Here is a 7,825-nt window from a genome sequence, read left to right on the forward strand (position 1 = left end):
AGTAATTGAATTCATTATCACTAAAAGGAAATATTTACTAAAATCCTTGCAGAAACTAGATTTCCATTTTTTTCCTATTTTTCTCCTATGTTCCCCTCAGGGGTCCAGTACTGTATTTTACATATACTGGGCATTTTATTTGACACAGTACTATCTAAACTTCCCTTTTTTTGATGGAAAAGAATGATGGCTATTCTCAAGAATACTGGCATTTATATTTAGCAGATGCACAAGGTGTACTTGGCTTTGTACTCAGAATTTCCTGTGTGTTGATTCCAGTACATCAGCCATGGACTCTGCATTTTCCATGATAATCATGGTTTCTATTATTCTAATCCAAGATCAGTCTGTAAGTTTCCGTTTTTCTGAAAACTATGGTTATCTTTGGTATCAGTACTAAATTTTAGCATAATTTCATGCATTTAATTTTAATCCCTGGCGGCATATAACCAACAAAATGATAATGTTTGTAAGTAAAGCACACTCAGTGACTGTCTTGAAGTGTCATTCCAAAGTCTGGCATTCAGGACCTCGCAGAATGTGTCACTTGTTTGTGTTCTCTCTCCACACTTGCCCCTCACACCCCAGGCACCAGCCGAGAGGAGCTGTTAGATAGAGGTTTCCCATTGTCTCTTATTCCACCTCGAGGCAATTTACACATTCTGTTCTCTCCACCTTCAATGCTATTCCATACCCGCCTCTCTCTTGCCTTCCGTATCAGCATTGCTTGTTCCTCCACCTAAAAAGCACACACAGAAAGGCACCCTCTTTGCATAAGTAATCCCTGCCTTCTTTTCAGACTCTGCTTTGACATCACCGCTTCTGGAAAGTCTTCCCCGATCCCTTCCAAACTGGATTTAGTCCTTTCTTCCCTGTGCTCCCCCCAGTCTGTGTCAACCCCCATCCCAGCACTCATCCTAGAATAGCAAATAGTCTTTTGCATGACCTTGTCCTCTTTGATTGATATACACTTCAAAAACTTGATAGGTCTGTGTCTCTAGTTCTGCTTTGCAAATAAGATCATCTATGCTATTTTTTCTAAATTCCACATATATGCATTAATATATGATATTTGTTTTTCTCTTTCTGACTTACTTCACTCTGTATGACAGCATCTAGGTCCATCTACGTCTCTATAAATGAACCAGTTTTATCCCTTTTAATGGCTGAGTAATACCCCATTGTATATATGCACCGCATGTTCTTTATCCATTTACTTGTTGATCGACACAGACATAGAGAACAAATATGTGACTACCAAGGGGAAAATTGGGGGTGGGATGAATTGGGAGATTGGGATTGATGTATATACATTATTGATACTATATATAAGATAGATAACTAATGAGAACCTATTGTATGACATAGGAAAGTATACTCAGTGCTCTGTGGTGACCTAAATGAGAAAGAAATCCAAAAGAGAGGAGATATATGTATACATATAGCTGATTCACTTTGCTATACAGTAGAAATTAACACAACGTTGTAAAGCAAATATACTCCAAAAGAAGGTTAACTTTGAAAAACTTGATGGGGTAGGAGTATCTTTAAGAGGTGATGAATTAAACTGTTTGAGGCCATTTCTACCAATCATTCTTCTGCTTGCCCATTTCCCTCCTCTGATGGACTGTGAGCCCCAAGAAAGCATGGATTTGGCCTGTTCCAGTTATCTTTATAGTTCCAGTGTCCTGGTAGTTCAGTTCAGTCACTCAGTCATGTCCAACTCTTTGCAACCTAATGGACTGAAACACTCCAGGCTTCCCTGTCCATCACCAACTCCCGGAGCTTGCTCAAACTCATGTCCATTGAGTCACTGATGCCATCCAATCATCTCATCCTCTGTCGTCCCCTTCTCCTCCCACCTTCAATCTTTCCCAGCATCAGGGTCTTTTCAAATGAGTCAGTTCTTCTCATCAGATGGCCAAAGTATTGAAGCTTCAGTTTCAACATCAGTCCTTCCAATGAATATTCAGGACTGATTTCCTTCAGGATGGACTGGTTGGATCTCTTTGCAGTCCAAGGGACTCTCAAGAGTCTTCTCCAACACCACAGTTCAAAAGCATCAATTTTTCGGTGCTCAGCTTTCTTTGTGGTCCAACTCTCACACCCATCCATGACTACTGGAAAAACTATAGCTTTGACTAGATGGACCTTTGTTGACAAAGTAATGTCTCTGCTTTTTAATATGCTGTCTAGGTTGGTCATAGCTTTTCTTCCAAGAAAAGAGTGTCTTCACTTGCAGATGGTGGCTGCAGTCACCATCTGCAGTGATTTTGGAGCCCAAGAAAATGAAGTCTGTCCCTGTTTCCATTGTTTCCCCATTTATTTGCCATAAAGTGATGGGATTGGACGCTGTGATCTTAGATTTTGAATGCTGAATTTTAAGCCAGCTTTTTCACTCTTCTCTTTCATTTTCATCAAGATGCTCTTTTAGTTCCTCTTCACTTTCTGCCATAAGGGTGGTGTCATCTGCATATCTGAGGTTATTGATATTTCTCTCAGCAGTCTTGATTCCAGCTTGTGCTTCATCCAGCCCAGCATTTCTCATGATGTACTCTGCGTATAAGTTAAATAAGCAGAATGACAATACACAGCCTTGATGTACTCCTTTCCCGATTTGGAACCAGTCCATTGTTCCATGTCCGGTTCTAATTGTTGCATCTTGACCTGCATACAGATTTCTCAGGAGGCAGGTAAGGTGGTCTGGTATTCCCATCTCAATTTTCCACAGTTTGTTGTGATCCACACAGTTAAAGGCTTTAGTATAGTCAATGAAGCAAAAGTAAATATTTTTCTGGAATCCTCCTGCTTTTTCTATGGTCCAAGTGATATTGGCAATTTGATCTCTGGTTCCTCTGCCTTTTCTAAATCCAGCTTGAACAGTGAAAAGTTCTTAGTTCACATAGTCCTGCTAGTCATTCACTCAACAAATATTTAACTTACTGTGTGACTGGGTGTGCGCTCATCTTGGATATTCAGATATAAATAGAAGAGACATGATACCCCTCTTGTGGAGCTTACAGCTTAGCATTCAACACTATTAGTCAAAACAGATTACAAGTCAATTATTATGCCAGACCATGCTAAATGCCACAAAGGAAATGTATAGATGAAAGTGATAAAGGATAACAAAGAGGAAATATTTAGAGTGAATAAGCAAGATTACTTTGGCAGGTGACATTTAAACTGCAACCTGAAGGATGAGAAGGAGCTAGTCCTGCAAAGAGGCAGTGCATCAGAGGAGAGAAGCAGCACATTTCAGGTACTCAATACATATTTGCTGATGAATTAGTTAATGACTGAGGGATATTGAAATGAATTCCTCTGTAGAGGCTTTTATCACATACAATCACTTGTAATGGAAAGACTCACTCTGATCTCTATGTTCACTATCTTGGATTTTCCTCTCTGGACAGCCTTGGACCATCAGCAGTCTAACGTCAGTCCTTGAACTGCTAGTCCTTTAGATTACAGCAGCTGCTTATAGCAGGGGGTGCCCCAACTCAGCCATTCACTCAGTTCTTAACAGGCTCCAATACATATGACCCAGCATCCTGCTCGTTGGCCTTGGGCAGCCTCCCAACCTGGCAACTCCTCTCTACGAGCTTTTTTTCCAGTGATAAATAAGCCTTTATGTAACTTGTTAGGATGTTGTACTCTTTGATTTATATATCCTTTGAAAAACTTGAGAGCTGTAGGCATATCCTTAGATGTGATGAACTAGGCTGTTTGTGGTCATTTCTGTATAGAGTTTGATAGTGGACCCTTGGTCAGAAAGATAATCTGACAATTCTTTGAACCTCTCTTCCAAAGCTTATCACATACTGCCCTGAATTTTATTTTGTGTGTATGTGCCTTTCTTATCTCCCTTACTGAACTATAAATATATTTTTTAGGGTAAAAGTGTGCTTTTTGGACATCTTCTGTCTCCTTTTATTGACTTGCTCATTGTGTGTTTGGATTAAATTTTTCCTGTGAGGATATGTTTTGGGACTTTATTCATTGAATTATATTCTTGGAAAAGCTTCACTTAAGTTCAAGGGCAGTTCATGGTGTAGTGGTTTTTGTGTGTGTGTGGTCCATCCATAATGTGGCTGTATTAGCCAGAAGTTAAGTCAGAAAATAGAACCACGGGTGTATATCTATCTATGAAGAGATTTGTTTTAGGAATTTGACATCACACAATCTTGGGAGCTCATTAAGCCATCTCTGTAAGGTGATTATCTTTGTCTGATGCTGAGGTTTGAAGTCCACACGGCAGGCAGTTGAGAAGGAAAGATGGATGTAAAGCGGAGGAAAGCAAGAACGTGGTGGAACCCATGAGGATGGATTGAAATCCATGGCAGTGCTTGTTGCTTTGACCTTGATGTCATGGTTGTCCTGCAGAGGCCAGGACATTTTGTCACAAAGCTAAACACATGTACACCTGGTCCAGAAGTTGGAGAAGCTGAAGGAGGATACAGGGAAGAATGGAACAGTCATAGGTCCAGTCACATCCTCACACCTACAAAGTAAGCCAGCAGATACACAACAAAGTGTGCAGCATGGTTGCTGCTTCCTTTCTTCCCCCCACATCTCCCACAAGAATCTCTCTTGTGGACCACTCTAACTGAAACATCCAGGAAAGGGAATACTGGGAAATGTAGTTTGATCTAGGCAAGTGGGTTGATTACAAAGCCAACCCAGTGACTTTGACGCAGCGCTCACTCCTTGGAACTTGTAAGCTATCAAATGCTCCTTACTCGCTCACAGTAGAGAAATCTAACCTGTTTCCTTCAACCCTACTTGAGTGGGTCTGACTTCCCTGGTTGATTGACTCACCCTCATTGTACTCAGTCTCCAAACATTGTTACTCCCTTAAATATGTCATATTGTCACAGCCCTCAGAGAGATGCCTTTATGGATCTAGTAAGGTGATTTTCTTCTGCAGTGTTTAAACTGATTTTTAAAATTTGTTGCTGTTGTTTTTAAATGAGGGCCCTTCCTTGGATTGTTCTGCCTCTTACTAGTTCTTCAAGGGCTAGACAGTATCATAAGGGAGTTGTTCAAAAATCAAACATAGACCTGCTATGTCTATGGGTAGATGATACTGTGAAATGAAATAGTACTTTTGTAAAGAATTTATTCTGGAAGTCACTTTCCTGACTTTCAGGATTTCTGGTTGAGTCTTTAGAGCCAATTGAGGCATTGAGGCAGTCCAGACAGGAGAGAGAAAAAAGGAGCAAGAAAGACAGAAGGAAGGAAACACAGTGGGTAAGCCTTGCTAGCATAGCCTTTCCCTTCCAGTTTGGCTGCTGGAAAGAGAAAAAAAGGAAGACAAGATGGTGATGGACGCTTTGCAAGGTTTTAGCAGAGAGGATCTTGGCAGGTGGCCTTGAAGCAGAGAATGTGCAGTTCATAGATATGACCACAAGATGGTGCAGTAACCATGTACGTTGTGTACCCTGGAGGGAGGGGATCAAGGCCCTCTAAATATTCAGCTTTGCTGTTTGTCCATATGGGGCCTAAGCATTGGGAAGATAGCAAATGTGGAAGGCAGCCAGGAAATTTGAATGTTTTACCAAATATTATCTGCCATCTTTGAAAATGAAGAAAACCTATTTACAGCCATGCTTGGCTCTGAAATCGTAGTGACGAGTAGTGGGTATGCAAATCTGTCAGCCAATTATGAGCGCTTCACTTTTGTCAGTTACACGGCAAGCTAATAAACTGTGACATAAACTGGCACGTTTCATACAACACATTCTGTTGCCATTGGGCGTATTTGATGTGCTATGAGGCGGAATGGGACACAGAGTTTTTGTCCCTCTAAACATAGACTTTTCTCTTGAGGCCTGGATGATGAATTTCATTGTATCCTCCTTAAATCCTGTATCCTCCTTAAATCCCATACAGGACATTGAAATAACAGTGGTTTAGGATGACTTAAGAGTTTCAATGCAAGTAATTGTTGCTGTCTCATCTGCTTGGGGCTCAACGAAGGTAGATTGGTTCACAGAACCCATTAGCAGCATAATTCCTAAACGTAGGCATATGATGTGGAGGGCCTAGCTAAAATGTTATGAAATATAGGATTTTGAAGTGAGTGTAAACTATCTTTAAGTGCTTTAGAAAAGAATGCATAACTCAACAGGTAAAACCTGGCTCACCTTTAATCTATATACTGGTCAGAGAGATTGTGTGTGTGTGTGTGTGTGTGTGTGTGTGCACGCGTTAGTTGCTTAGTTTCCATTGTATTTGACTCTTTGCAATCCCATGGACTATAGCCCTCCAGGCTCCTATGTCCATGGAAGTCTCCAGGCAAGAATACTGGAGTGGGTTCCCACTCCCTTCTCCAGGGCATCTTCCCAACCCAGGGATCCAGCCCGGGTCTCCTGCATTGCAGCCAGATTCTTTACTAACATCTGAGTCACCAGAGAAGCCCGTTCAGACATTAGCTTTATGTATATAACAGAGAATGCAATTGCAACTAACTTTATTCTATTCAAAAATAAAACAATTTAAAACTGGAATTTAAAAAATTGTTGGGTTTCTACACAGAAAATCCTATAGGAAGATAATTTTAAGATGTTACAAAAGATAAAGACACGTGACAGTTTAGAAGAAAATAACTATACCATATGTAACAAAGGGTTGATATCCATAATTACAAAGAACTAATATAAAACCGATAAGGAAAAGATATGCCAACAGCCAAATGAATAAAGGTCCTTGAACAAGAAATTCACAGAAGAAATACAAATCCTTAATAACATATGAACAAGTGCTCGATCTCACTGCATAATGCAGAAGAGTCCTTAAGTACTGGTAACGGGGAAATGCAAATCCAAAGAACATAGCATTTTTTTTTTTTTTTGGCCTCTCAGATATGGGGAAAAAAGGATAATATCCAGGGTTGTTAAGGGTATATCGGAAGAGATACTCTCATATACTCTTGAGAGTAAATTGTAACAGGAATGACAATTTAACTGCTTCTATCAAAACTTCTAATGTGTATGCCAAGAAATTCCACTTAAAAATTTTTTATTGTGGTAAAAGTTACATAATATAAAACATACTCTTTTAACCACATTTATCTGTACATTTTAGTGACACTAACAGTCACATCGTCCTGCAACCCTCACCATCATCCAGCTCCTGAGTTTTTCACCTTCCTGAACTGAGTCTCTGTCCCCGTTCCCCCTCTCCCGGTCCCTGGCATCTACAAATATACTAAGAAATTCCACTCTTAGGAATGTCTCCTATCCTATAGAAATACTCAATATGTGTCCACATTTGTGCATATAAAGATGGTCATCACAGCATTGTTTATGCTGGAAAAGATAGAAAACAATCCAATTGTCTGTCAATTAGGCCAGTGGCTAAAGAAACTGGCGTGTCCATACTATGAGATATGCAGTTGTTAAAAGGATTAGGACAGAACCGTATGTACTGACATGAGCCAATCCCAGTCAATATAGTTAAAAAGGGTGTGTGTTTGTGTGTGTGTGTGTAAATATACAGAAACAGATCTACTAATGCTGATGAGCTCTAGCTCTGTGGAGGGGATTTGGATTGAGATGTGAAGGAACGCTTTCACATTTTGCTTTATATACTGCTTTCTATGTGTTGAATAAGCAGGTATTAACATGTTGTTTAGTTGCTAAATTGTGGCCGACAATTTGTGACCCCATGGATTGCAGCCTGCCAGGCTCCTATGTCCACAGTATTTCCCAGGCAAGAATACTGGAGTGGGTTGCCATTTCCTTTCCCGATCAATGAATTATGAAATTTAAAAACACGTTTATTTTTAAAGATATTATGAGAATTAGAAAAGTTACAACCT

Source organism: Capra hircus, assembly GCF_001704415.2.
Source record: "Capra hircus breed San Clemente chromosome X unlocalized genomic scaffold, ASM170441v1, whole genome shotgun sequence".
NCBI lineage: Eukaryota > Metazoa > Chordata > Mammalia > Artiodactyla > Bovidae > Capra > Capra hircus.